Below are 13,952 nucleotides of genomic sequence, written 5' to 3' on the forward strand. Positions count from 1 at the left end.
GCCATCAGTTGCTAAATCCCATTTCTGACACCATGTTCCTGGGTGGTGCCGGCCACTTGAGCTAACTTTGCATGAGAGTGATCACCTATGGAGAGACTTATAGGAAACCTTAGTCAACAATGTCCTTGGGAGTGGTTTCTTTTTTTTTTTTTTTTTTTTTGCTTGATAAGAGTTACCATCAGTTACTGTTCATCTCCCTGTTAGGAGCAAGGTTGCGAATTAATTTAATAAATGAGGTTATATTTCATCTTGTGTGTGAAAGGGTTCATATTGTAGCACAGTGTATAGTGATAATGCCATTATTACAATAACAATATAAGATATCTGATTCAGCAGTTTAATTTGATCTGTGTAATTATTGCCAAAATAGAATACAAGAAAGCATAAAGGAAATAAGTTCTAGCCTCAGGTTATCGGTTTGAGACAGCTCACTTGTTCTTATGGCATTTCTGTCTGTTCAGTGCTGTGGCAATTCCTATGACAAACACATTATGCACAATAATGCGATAATTACATCAGTTTCACTCAGTATTTTATCTTTTGAATCATGAGGTCAGATATCAACAAGACTGTTGTGTCCGATTTGATGCATGCACTTGAGTATTACAGTCACATGGGGAAATGGAGAATATTCTAGAAAAAAAAAGAGAAATCAATGTGTGGAAGTGCAGGGGCAGCTGGGATCCTGCTGTCTGCAACGTGTCACCTGTCTGGAAATGGATTATGGAGAGCGTCCACGGCACAAATGAAAGGGATGAAGGGGGTGTCTGCCGAGGGAGATAGATCATACAAAAGTCAGAAGTGTGTTTCTCAGAGGGTCGTTTTCCCCGAGACGCGTTACATGCACAGCCATAGCTGGAACCAAAGACTGAGCATCATGCTTTGACATGCCATGGTCTGGGCCTGGTAAAGAAAAGGCTTATTGAAAGTTCAACAGATATGGTGTATTAGTCTCAGTGGCATTGTGGACAAATACAAGGAGGAGCTGTGAACGGCACCCAAATGGAATGTGACATTTCATATCATGGAAATTGTTTGAATTGTTTCAGGCTGCTATGTTTTTGTTTTCTTATTTTTATTTTTTGTTCCACTATAACATTTGTGTATATTATTGTATAAAAGAAGACTTATTTAGTTTCCAGGTTTAAGATGTGGACACTTTATACAGTCTTTCAAGAGATTTATTTTGATGACAGTGGACTTCAAAAAATGTCTGAATTGACTAAATGTAAGCCCCGCCAACTTAGTTCTGAATGCTGTACATTGGAATGCTGAGCTTGTAGAGGCAGAGTGTTTGTAGGAGGTGTCTTTGCTGTGGTTGCGGTCACAGGTGGAGACCCTAGGTGGTGTTATACAAAGGACCAGGAGAGGGAAACATAGGACCAGCTCATTTAAAAACACTCAGCTCATTTACATACCCTAATGAAACTGACTATAATTGGTCCGCATTGATTTTTTCCCCTTCTTTTTTTTGATTGAGCCACAATGGAGTCTCAACTTCTTAGAGTGGAGGGCTGATTGATTTGTGGTGAGATTCAAGACCATTCAGTTTGAGGAAATAATTATGTTCTTATTTAGTTATCATCAGATGCCCCAGTGAATTGCTCTGATCTAATTGCATTAAAAGGAGCCTCTTCATTTTCTCTGGTATTTGTGGTATTAATTAGTGGAACAGTTGAAACAGCGCACAGTTACACTCTAATCACCATAGACTAGCACTTTCTTTTTGATGAGTTATTTCTTGGCCTTTATGTTCAAATGAGATGTGTTCCATTTCATGTTGCAATGAATAAAGTAGGAATTATACCAGAACGCACCATTCCGTTTTAAAGGGTAAATGTAAATTGGACAAACAAGTTTTGCTTCCTGTCTCTTGTTCCTTGTGTACTTTATTATTATTCCAAATAAAGATATCCGTGATGATAAATGACCATGTCAGGGAGCATTTGTTTGCGGCCTCAGAGGATATTTCTCCGACTTCGGAAACGACTGATTTCCACCTCGGATCCGACGTGCCGCCAGCAGCCGGTTCACTGTTCCTCGTGCCTTCACCCCTGGGCTGTGATTGGTTTTGTTTTCGGGTCAGCTCCTATCTATCCCTCCCAACTTTTTCCAATTTGTCAGGACTTGTTATATGAAGACAGAGGCTCACGCTCAGATGCCTACGCTGATGCAGGGTGCCTCTCTGGCAGAAACGTACATGAAGCCTGGAACAAAAAGCAACTTAACAGCAAAAAAAAAAAAAAAAAAGTCACAGGTTTGTGGCGTGGCACCTTTTTTCTTCACGGCTCTCTGAGCAATAGGTATTATCTGATCTTGAAAAGGGATCCCTTTTTCGAAATTCACTGCACAAGTTCATCAAATAAATAATGAAATAAATGTTTCGCTCCATTAATATGAAATTATCTCTGCCTCATGATTAATTGTGTTAAACTTATGAATGGATGTTTTTTTTTCTCCCTCTGTCTCCCGCTCGCTCACTCTTTGTACAAATCAAAGGGAGGAAATGATGGATGATGAAGAGGCGTGATGTATGAAGAAAGCATCTGAACTAAATTGAAAGTGTACTCATCCGTTCCCCTCGCACAACTAATGATAAATTGAGCATGTCACATTGAACAATACATGTTAGGCTTTAAAACATAATCTCCCCTTGAAGGGATGGAAGAATGGGCCTCGCCAGGTAGTTCAGTTCTGCAGGACTCAAAACCAATTTCAGATGGCTTTTCCATCGAAGAGAGAGAAAGCGAGAGAGAGGAGAGAGTGAGAGAGAGAGACAGAGAGGAGAGACTTTTACTTTCTCCTGGTAAATGGGGGTAAAAATCCCAAAGTTGGATGCTGTTGTTGTGGACAGACTGATAGCAGCGAGGCTCATCTTCTGGTGCAGGTGCAAATGACAAGGCACCATCTCTGCTGTTCACTCCTCATGGGGAAACAACTCGTAATGGGCTCCTGACTCTGATTTGCTCTCGTCTCACAGAGAGAGAGAGAGAGAGAGGGAGAGAAAGAGGGGGAGAGAGAGCAAGCGATGCCATCAAACTTCATGTCTGATTTTGTTATTTGATCAGAACGCTACTGTGTTCTCATCCATTACCCTGGTCCTGGGGTCACGTCTGAATGGAATGATTAAGGCTGACCCTATGGGAGTGTCCACTCCATGGAGATTACCCAGCAGCCCCTGCTCCCCTTTCCACAGACATCTGCAGCCGGGCTCCCAGAAAATATAATTTACTGATGAAGGCCTTTTCTGTCAGGCCGCAGGGAAGGACAGGGTGTGCTCAGGCACTTAAATCACACATTGCTGAAGATTGGACCAGCATGAGAGATGGAGGGTAAACAAGGGAACTTCTCCAATGATGCTATCTCATATCATTCAGTTTGTTTGCATGGTTTGATACCATAACCCTTCTGCGAGTGGGTTTAATACTAAAAATGTGGGCGCTGGCATCATATTTGATTTGATGTGGTTTGTGGGCTTCTTGTGGTGATCTCACGTTTTTCTGCCAGTGTGGAAAGATTGTAAGATATATTGAGAAGCATTGAGACGCCAAATAATAAGATCATAGATTTATTTACATACAGTCCTAGACAGCCTTTTAATCCTTATTAGTATTGGTGTGCCTTTAGAAAGATCATATTTTAGATTTTTTTTTTACTTTTTGAAAATACCGCGAAACATGTATATGCTGTTAAAGAAAGAAAGAAGCAATGTAACAGACCCCATTGCAAATGAATAAAAACCATCATAAGGGCCATCATCAGCACTCGCAACAAGTGCAACCTTACATGATTACGAGGGAACAGTGAAGCAAAAAAAAACATTACTTGAAAATGCTTGAAACGGGAGCAAATTGGAGTCCGACCCGCAGTCATTTCCCAATCCTACCTCATTTCTCTCTCCCACTCACTTCCTGTTCCTCTTCACTGTCATGTCTGAATGAATGGAAAAATACCTCAAAATATGATACAGGTGTACCAGGTGAATTGATGCTGTTTAAAAGACAAAGGCTGATCGCACTAAATATCGATTTGAATAGATTGCTTGTTTGTTTGTTTGTTTTGTTTAATGCACTTTCTGTGTTGTTAATAACAAGTGAAAACTATTCATGTCATAATTTTTTTTTAAGTACATTACAGCTCACATTTATTTTTTCACAAATGTGTGAAATCCATCTATACATGTTCACTTTTCAGATTAACAAATGTTAAATGTTAAATGTTTACAAACATGTCAAATGGAAAACCTTTCACTTTAACCTGTTGTGTATAGAGAATGCAAAATCTGGCAGAGATATTCAGTTTTGCTTAGTTGAAGAAGCACACTAATTGACAGGCAGCCAGTGTTTCAGATGATGAAATTCTTATTAAGATTGCATCTGGCTTGGCTCCAGACTGGCTATATAGTAAATAATGCCATCTGTGAGATCCACACAGTTGGGAAATGCAGAATTTAGAAGACGAGTTAATGTTGAGAAAATAAAAGCATCTGATTTTGTTTTTACATAAACAGTCATCTGTATTATGAGTTTATTTCATTCTGTGAATCTATACCAGAGGAATGAATATGCGCATCCGCATCAGGATGCCTTAAGAGTAGGATTACTTTAATTACTCAATTCATTAATTACTTTAGGATACCAAAGGTCGCATAAATATATCGGTTGTTCTATTTGATCAAATTAAAATATGTAGTTTGATAAGCCACCTCAAACATGCAGTGCTGAAATTGTAATGCAGATGGTGTATTCTTATCTGAGAATGATGTTATATAAGATCTGATATTGACCAAAAGATTACAACATGTGTGTGTATGTGTTTGACAGTCATGATATACATAATATTAGTCATGAAATATACATAAGACCTCCAGTGATAACTAATCCAATTGCGAAAAGTTTAACATTGTTATTTTAGAATGTTCTGCATAAGCTGTAATTGAGGAAACACTCTCTTTTTTTAATACCATCACAACAGTGAGCACTGTTATAATATACCAAAAAAAAATCCACCTCTCCCATTTCATTTTCTCTAAAGCATGAAAACGCACACACAAACACACACACACACACACACACACACACACATACACACATACACACACAGCCTCTGAAAATACCAGCCCAGTGGAGCAGCACAGAACAAGTTCCGAGAGAAATGAATACTTTTTCTAATTTCTCAGCCCGAGATGGGCCCCGGGACCCGAGACAATGTTGATGGATGATGTTTTAATGCCGCCGAATGTTATTTTTACTGAACAGGGAAAACTATAAATTTTTACTTCATTGCCAATGATCGCGCCCTATGCATAAAAGTGCGGCGGGTGCGCGTTTGCCCATGAATAATCGCCCCTCACAGCAGATGTTACTTTGCTGAAACCAATTCTTCAGATAAGATTTGCCGAAGATTAATTGTCTACAGCTGTTTCATGGCCCGGTGCAATCTTAATACATTTATGATAAGTTTAAAAGCTCGCTAGACGCCTCCAGGGCTCCCAAGTGAGACTGCAGCGGGAGACAGAGAGCGACGCTTTATTCCTGCATCTGGATTCATCTCCTCCATCATATTCATTATGCTCTTTATGCGAGCCTGCGAGAAGGGAGCCGCCCGCGCCGGATTATTATTGTGCGAGGTGCAACAGCATGGGAGCCTCTCCTCCCCCCACCCCCCACCCCTCGTCATGTACCGCGGCCTTTTCTTTCTTTCTTCCTCACCCTCACCCTGCTCTCCACTCACCCCTTTCTTTCTCTCTCATCAACCCGTATTTCCTCTCTCTGTTCGAGTAAGGGAATTATTTAAATTTGTGCAAATGAGTTGTTTCCACCCCCCCCCCCCATCCCCTTCTTCACTCTCACCCCATACCTCCCAGGCTCCCCAGGTGGAAATTGAAAGTGACCCGGCGTGACCTTCCTCTATTAATCGCGGCAAATTGCGGAAAATGCTGAATCGGAGCCGGGTCTGATGGTACAGGCACCCCCGTCAATGAGCGTTAATGAGGGCGATATGACCCAGCTGTCTTCCTCCGCCTGCACTCGTTAAGAACAATCAAAGTGTTACGACCCACACTAGAGGCCTTATAAAGAGCCATTTGAATATTTGGGGGAGGACTAATGGCAGTGACCAGGGCCTTGATCCTGTGCCAAGTGGTACACTGATCCAAGCAGTTATTTAATAGGGGGGGGGGGGGGCTCTTTCTGGGGCCCTGACATTGCCCAAGTGACCTGCTAATGTCGGAGGATGTTATTCATTGCTCTTTTCACCCAATGCTGGAGATTGCTCAGTTGAGTTGTTGTTTGATTTTTCTGACATAATAATACTGTTGTGTAATGTGTTGATTGTAGTTCAAAACAATGTTAACAATGCTCCAATATAAGCCATGTGTTTGATCACATTTGATATGAATAAATATGGCTATAACTTGAACAGACATTGTATAGTACATAAATATTTGTTCTCAAATTTGTTGATTTAGCCACCTCCAAATTGCTTCATTTCTAAACAGATGTTTCATCTGTTGTTATTTGGTCAGTTTTATTAGCCCAACATTTGTTATGTGCAGCTGTGCCGCGCACTCTGACTGCGTGCTGTTTGCTCTGTAACATATTTACTCTTGGAGTCTATTTACAGTTTTCCTTCTTGCATTCATAAATCGATATAGGCTCTCATTTGGATTTGATAGAAATGTACATACTTAATGTCCGCTACTTGTGGCACAGATGCAATAACCTGCTACCCTTCCAGTCCTCTTCACACAGCGTGTACCTGCTTCCCTAATGAAGGGAATATTTGAATATGTCTGAGTGGGAATCGCTGTGGTGCATCTGGCCTGAGCACCAATGTGCTTATTACTGCTCCTTAGCACATTAAACTGCAATAAAAATCACCTTACCATTAACTGACAGGTATGTCATAAATTACCCTGACTAACCTTGAGTATCGCCTCTCTTCAAAGCCACCTTGTGCATCGAAAATGACTTAATATGCTGTAATAAAACGAAACCTTCAGTCTATAAATGTGCATGATTTATAAGGGGAATGTTTAATGAATTTCAAGTTATGAATATGCATGCAACACCATGGAAATGATGTAGCTGCATAATGTTCATTTATTCTAATACAACAATTGCACTTAATTAAGAATTGGTCCCCTGTTCTTTCCCCTCCTTTGTGCTCATTAACTGAAAATAATTAAGTTAATGAACTTGATATTATGCTTCTACCTAACTGTTTTGCCTCCTGTTGGAATGCTTGCAAATGCCATGATGCAAAATGCCCCTCGGAGACGTGGGATTTCTGTAAATGTGGAGGTGGGGGAAAACACAGGGCAGGAAGATGAAGTATCTGCTCCGGATAGTATGAATATGTATCAAGGGTATTGTAATCATCACAATCAGCTCAACTCCCAAACGCTTATTAAATGCATCAGGGTCCTTAATTTCCGAGAATGCATTTGTACATTTATCCTTTTGTAACTTCTACCCCTGCAGGGGATTACCGTGGAGGAAAAGGGGGGGTAAGAGCGGCCCCAGTGCATGCTGGGACTTCCCTTTTCAAGCGTTTGACATCATCATTCCACTCCACCTCCCCAAGCACGCTCTCTCCCAGCACACCTTCGAGGCTTTGTGTATAAACAGATAGCTGTCACGTATGAAAAATAGGATGCCTCCCTAACAAATGCCTCATTCGCGGCAGATTATTTACTTTTAATGGGCGGGGGATGAGAAAAGCACTTAATATGTGGTCACAAAGGCCGTGATGTATGGGGTCACCCAAGCAGTGGTGACGTCCTCCCCGGTTTGCTCTTTTCAAATAAATCTATCAAACCTTGGGATTTGGTGTAAGGTGGAGCGTGCAGTGTGTGTGTGTGTGTGTGTGTGTGTGTGTGTGTCGGGCGGAAATCCCTGCTCGTCCAGAGGAAGATGTTTGGCACCACCACAGAGTAATAGATTGTTTATGCATTTATTTTTTTCCCTTCCTCTTCCTTTTGACCATCTCTCATGATGAATGAGTTTTTATGAAACTGTCTTGTCCTTACAGTAAACATGAGTACATGGGGAGGACAGAGGTGGGTGGGCTATCAATTCAAAGATGCATCAACGCAACGTTTAAGATGCCCAAGATGTTATTCCCTATACTAACGCCCTAAAAACGATGGAGAACACAGTGCAGCTCCTCACTGTCCACAGTGGGTTTGTGGTTTGAATAAAATGACGCAATAGAAACCTAAAATTGCCTAAAATCTTGGTCAGACCATTGAGAGCCAATGTACTTTGCCCCCAAAACCAAATGGTGGTGGGTGGTGAGTTTTAATCTTTAATAAAATAGTTTTGAACTGTTCCCTCAGACACTTGCAATGATTAGCATTAACATGCTGAATGATTTTGTTAATATCCTGCAGCTTGGCGATAACAGCAATATTAACAGAAACCCTCCATTACAACTGAGGAATGATTGCTGTCATTTGTCTTTTCTGAATATCAAAATGATAACATTATTCACACTCATTTTAAGATGGTTTTATTCACCGTTTAAATGCTGACTAATCACAATGGCTTTTGATGGGCTTTAATCAAAACTAAAAGTTCCATCATCAATCTTTCTGAAAGATTGTTCCCAGGACATTTGTAATTCAAATTACTTAACATATCCACAAGCTCTAATTGCCAGAGTATGAGCCACACAGGTGGAAATGTGTATTTTATAACCGTCTCATTTGATTAGCTCTGTCGAATCATTCTGTAATTAATACCATACTGTTATTAAAGTGACGTGCAATTTTTGGATTTTTGTCATTTCCAGGAGCTTATGCGTTTCAGTACGTCACGTTTGGGAAGAAGAAAATGGAAGAAATACAAGTTATTCTCTCCTGTTTATTTCATTGGCAATTGTGAAAAAGCACCTGTTCTTTCACGGAAGGTCTTGGACCCAGCAGTCCCAGTAAAACTGACTCTCATCAAGACAATGCCAACCAGTAAACTGGTGCTGTTCCATCACAGCTCTGAGAGCAGATGGAGGCCAAATCCTACTAAAGCTCTATCTCGTATGATGGGAGTGATGTTTTATGTCAACAGTCGTCCTCCACAGCAAAAGGTTTACTTTAATGTATACTGACTTTTAACACATTGTTTAACCTCTCCATATAGATCACAAGTACATTGATCATTAGATCAGTGTTTGTTGCTGGTTTACAAACTTTGTCAAAGGAGACGGTAAGTGTATTTTTTTTTTTTTTAAATGAGATGCCCACTGCTCTAATGCTTAAAAAACAGAAAATCACCTGTAGATTTTGGTTTTATAAAAATAAATCCTAGCAAGCATGCAAATAAGTGCTAACTGTGCAGCTGAAATCTACTGCATATTTTTCTTGCAAGGAACTGGAAGCTGGAATACACCTCTCCTCGATCCAACTTTGACCTGGGTCTACTCCAACATCTTCAATCGGGTCACCCTGAGGTGACCAGTCCAAAGTAGCAGCTGGCGGGCAGTGTGTTGTTGACACTGCTGTGTGGAAGGTGTAAGGCACCGAGAAGCTCGCCGTGGATGCCTCGAGGCCGCTGCCACTTGTTGATGGGTAAACTGAAGATAAATCACTAGATTATGTCGCCGGCCGTGCTCCAGAAAAATGAGAAAGGAGGCTGTGTTCAGCACACGTAGCCTCCCTCCCATCACCCTTTTAATAACCTGTAATATTGTAGCAGCAGGTTTTTGTCACCAGCAACCTGATTGATGGCTCCGGCACCATGGAACATTACAAGTGCAAAGTAAAGTGGCCAAACAGCTAAACATACAAATTATTAAAAAGGATTGGGGGGGGGGGGGGTCACCTGAAGACCTTGTAGGGGGGATAGGGAAGATAGCCTTTATTTAAGTCGCACCCATTTTCCAAGAGCAATTTATAGTCTATTGACTCGAGACGGTGTCTTTTCAGGCGTGCGGAAATTGTCCCACATTGTAGATGAGATGTTGACACCGGATCCTGGGGCCATCGCCGAGGCAAATATCGCATTAAAGGTCCCGGCGACCGCGTGAGATGCTATCGGTGAGGTTGAGGGTGCCCACGATTCATTTGTGCCCACCCCACAAAAACCCCACACTGCCCCCCCCCCCCTCCCTTGTAACATCTGATCTCTCCCTGACCACTCCACCCTGGCTCAATTCCACTGATTGGACTTGTTTCTTCCCCGGCGCATGGATGCGAGGCCCAGGCAGCTTTTCAAGTGCTCTTTCTCATTATCTCCCTGGGCCTGATGTTTTGACAGGGGAAGATCCTTCACCGTCGCTCAAGTCTATCAATGTCAGTCGAGGGCTTAGCAAGCCGACTCATATATTTGGATTAAACAGTCAAAGTCATTATACAGAATGTTATTGACCTTTTAAGATACAACTTTAATAGCTTTTTCCCCCTTCTCCTGTTCGCTCGAGGCTGTGTCTTAAATACGAATGGCAGCTTGTCTTATGAAGTCCCCCCGCAGGATTTCTGTGAATCAGAATCAAATGGTTGATATCCCCCTCCTCTCTCTTTCTCTCTCTCTCTCTCTCTCTCTCTCTCTCTCTCTCTCTTTTGCGCTCCTGGCGGATGACTCCAGCAGCTGTGTTGATGAGAAAGTGACTGGAACTAAATGGGGCTGCAATAACAGGCAAGGCACGGCGATTAGGATTACAAGAGCGGCGACTAATTTTACGCTTGCTTGCCGAGCTAGATAAATCCTGGTGCGGCCCAAATCAAAGAGATTTCTCTACGGTGGAGCGAAGCCAAATAGATTTGGACGGGAAGGGAAAATGAGTGGAAACAGAGAGCAAAACAATGCAACAGCTTTTTTTATGTTTCATGAAAAACATGTTTGTTATTTACCAATGAATGCAGAGAAAGGAGTTTGCAAAGTGTGTCTCCAGCCCCTTTATTTTTTAGCGCATAAAAATGTGATTAGTTGTGTAGTGACAACATATTAAAGTAATAACAGATGTTTAGAGATTCTTAAAAAATCTGCATGACTTACATTGTTATACTTGAAAATGAACAAGACAAAGCCCAACATTTTACTAGAAATATGCTTTTATTGCTGGATGACTGCATGTCTTTAAGCAACTAGCACACACTTTCCTCCCTCTGTCAGTGACATTTCAGTTATATTCAGCTCAAGTTGCCTCACGAGCAAGGAAATAACTAATAATAATCACTGATAACACGGGTAACAAATTAATTACCCCCATCACAAACTAATTTCATTATTTATTATTATGACCGAATAATAGCGAAGCGGTCATATAGGGATTGTCAAAGTTTTTTTTTTTTTTTTTTTTTTTCGTCATCTACTTCCTGAAATTTTGGTCAACGATACCCGGGGCACCGAAACACCGGGGCACATGACATTTGGTGGGTATGTAGCCCCACTAGACTTTTACGGAAAAATTTCGTTTGGTCCCCGGGGGCCACTCCCCCTCCGCGCTGGGCCCCCCGAAACCCAAAAAATGCAGTTTTTCCTAAATAACTACCTGAACCGTGGCACCGAGGATGAAGAAATTTTTATGGTATGTTGGTCTCAAGGGCCCACATCAACTTAGCCCATAATCACTCATTTGTGATTTGCACCCCCCCGGTAAAAAATGAAAATGCAATATCATTCTGCTTTAATCGCCCCTCTCTTCAGTAAAGACGTTCAGAACTGCACCAAATTTTATGTGTATGATTAACCTGACATTCTCTGGGGGTATGCCAAGTTTCGTAGAATTTCATCCATGGGGGGGTCTAAAAAATTAGGTTATGTGTACATTTAGTGACTCTACACTCATTGGCCTGTAGATGGTGGTGCACACATATACACATGCACACACACACACAGGCACCCACATACTATCGGTATTAGAACGGCTGATACATAATTACAAATTCAGTAGGATTAAAAGAAAGCCAAAATAAATATTCATCATCATCATCATGGCTGCATTTCCAGTATTGGCGATAAGTAGTCGTTTGTCCACTAGATGGCGCATCGTTGCAGTGAGACGTAATTTTGTTGGAAGTTAAAGTGGGTTAGAAAGACACTCCTACAAGGACAAGACTGTAGGCTACAGTAGTTTACCGCAGAGAACGTCTAAGGGTAGGATGATTTCTGCATGAAATGTAATTCCCATTTCCTCTTGAAGCCGAAATAAATCTGAGAATGTTTATCGGACATGCTTGTTTTTTACTGCAGGTAGGCTACGTTAATCCTATCAATAGCAGAACGTAGGTAAAATAATGTTACCGTTAGCATGGTTGAGTGATGGAGGCCAATTTGATTATTGATGTATTTGTAGAAAACCATAAATGCGTTTATAGGCTACCAAGCAAATCGATAACAGCACTAATTGTATCTTTCGACTGTCATCTCATTTGCTTATGACCATAACCTAGGCTAGCCACAACACGTTCGCTACGTGATGGTTTTTTAATGGAAAATATATAGGCCTAGGCTACCTGAAAGATAACCTGTCTATGATCCCGTGATGATCTACATCTCCATTTAAACCAGATGTTTTAGAGCGCACGTTGAGATGTATTCAGGGCAGGGCTGTACCTACACATATTTGTTGCACGTGCTACAAAAATCATTCTTTGCGATGGATGATTTAGTACCAACGTTACACCGGTCAGATACAGTTTTGCCTATGGCTATTCCGTGAGACTGAGGCGCCTTTTGTTTGTTCGAAGTGCGTGTTTAGGGTGTGAGAGGGGAGTCGATGTGCTTTGATTCCAGCTTGGTAGTTGTAGTCTATGCGATTAAAAAACACGTGTGTGTGAAGTATCCAAACAATGATTGCTTTCATTATGGCTGCTTTAGCCACAGACCTTGAGTTACTGTACAGTGGGTTGGGTTCCATTTAGAAGTGTCCACTTCATTCGCCCTTTCCGTGATTCACAGCTACGTGAAATGTATTACTACTGATATGCAAAACTATTAACTTTTCGCCAAGAGGTGGCAGCTTGATACTGTAAGGTGTAAGCCATTGGTTCCAACGGAGATTTTATTTGGGTCGCCAGCATAGCCTGGTGACAATTTGTGTTGTGTAATAGGCCTAGCATAGGGCCTACCTTATATAGCTTATAGTTTGTTAACAGTCACGGTTTTGTCATGCAATGTCTATGCATTTTTGCATTTAGAATAGCTCTAAAACCGGGGGGCGAACACGTCGCAGGGGGGGCGCCAGTGCGTGGATATCTCAATCGCAAAATTAAACAATATTTCTATCGGGCGCCTACCATGGACTAGGCTGGGTGAAAATCAAAAGATTGCGTCAAAAGATTGAGCTTAACCATGGACCTCATGGTTGCAAAATGCAAGGGCACATGAATCAGCATATTATTTGCACAAACAATAACGGAGAGTAGCTCTTCAACTTTGCCCGTTAAAATGTGTATGAACAGTCTCGCAACGCATTTCATGAAGGCCCTTTTGGACATGTCAGTTATTTGCACCACTGGGTAAAACGGCATTTTGTTTTAGACTACTGGTATTTAATTTGTGCATTGACAATAAAGCTGAATATAATTTGAACTAGATGACTAAACCTATGCATATGTAGAAGAAGAAACATTCACAAAAATCCATGACATGACCTCTCTTCTTGATAGCTGTTGAAAACTGCATGGAACTGACAGGGATTGTTTTAGTTTAATAATAAATAAATAAATACATTATGCTGCTACCTTCTGCTTTTCCCAAATACAATGTAGCCTACAGGTGTACCTTTCATCAGTCCAGTTGCAATGGATGGACTATGATGAACTGCCCTACTTGTGATTGTTTAGAGATTTTAAAGGTTTTATAACAATGTTACAGATTTTTTGGCCCAGAAACAAATCTATTCACCTTTGCAGCGCCAGTAGGCTACTTTGTGTGCGGAATGTGTGCAAACACACATTCCAAACAAGCATACACAAAAGTTTCAAGAGTGGGGGATGGAGTAGAAGATGG

This window comes from Alosa pseudoharengus, unplaced genomic scaffold, assembly GCF_046254945.1.
Source record: "Alosa pseudoharengus isolate Yale_2024_CS ecotype anadromous, Long Island Sound unplaced genomic scaffold, YU_APseudo_1.1 YU_APseudo_1.1_scf_14, whole genome shotgun sequence".
NCBI lineage: Eukaryota > Metazoa > Chordata > Actinopteri > Clupeiformes > Clupeidae > Alosa > Alosa pseudoharengus.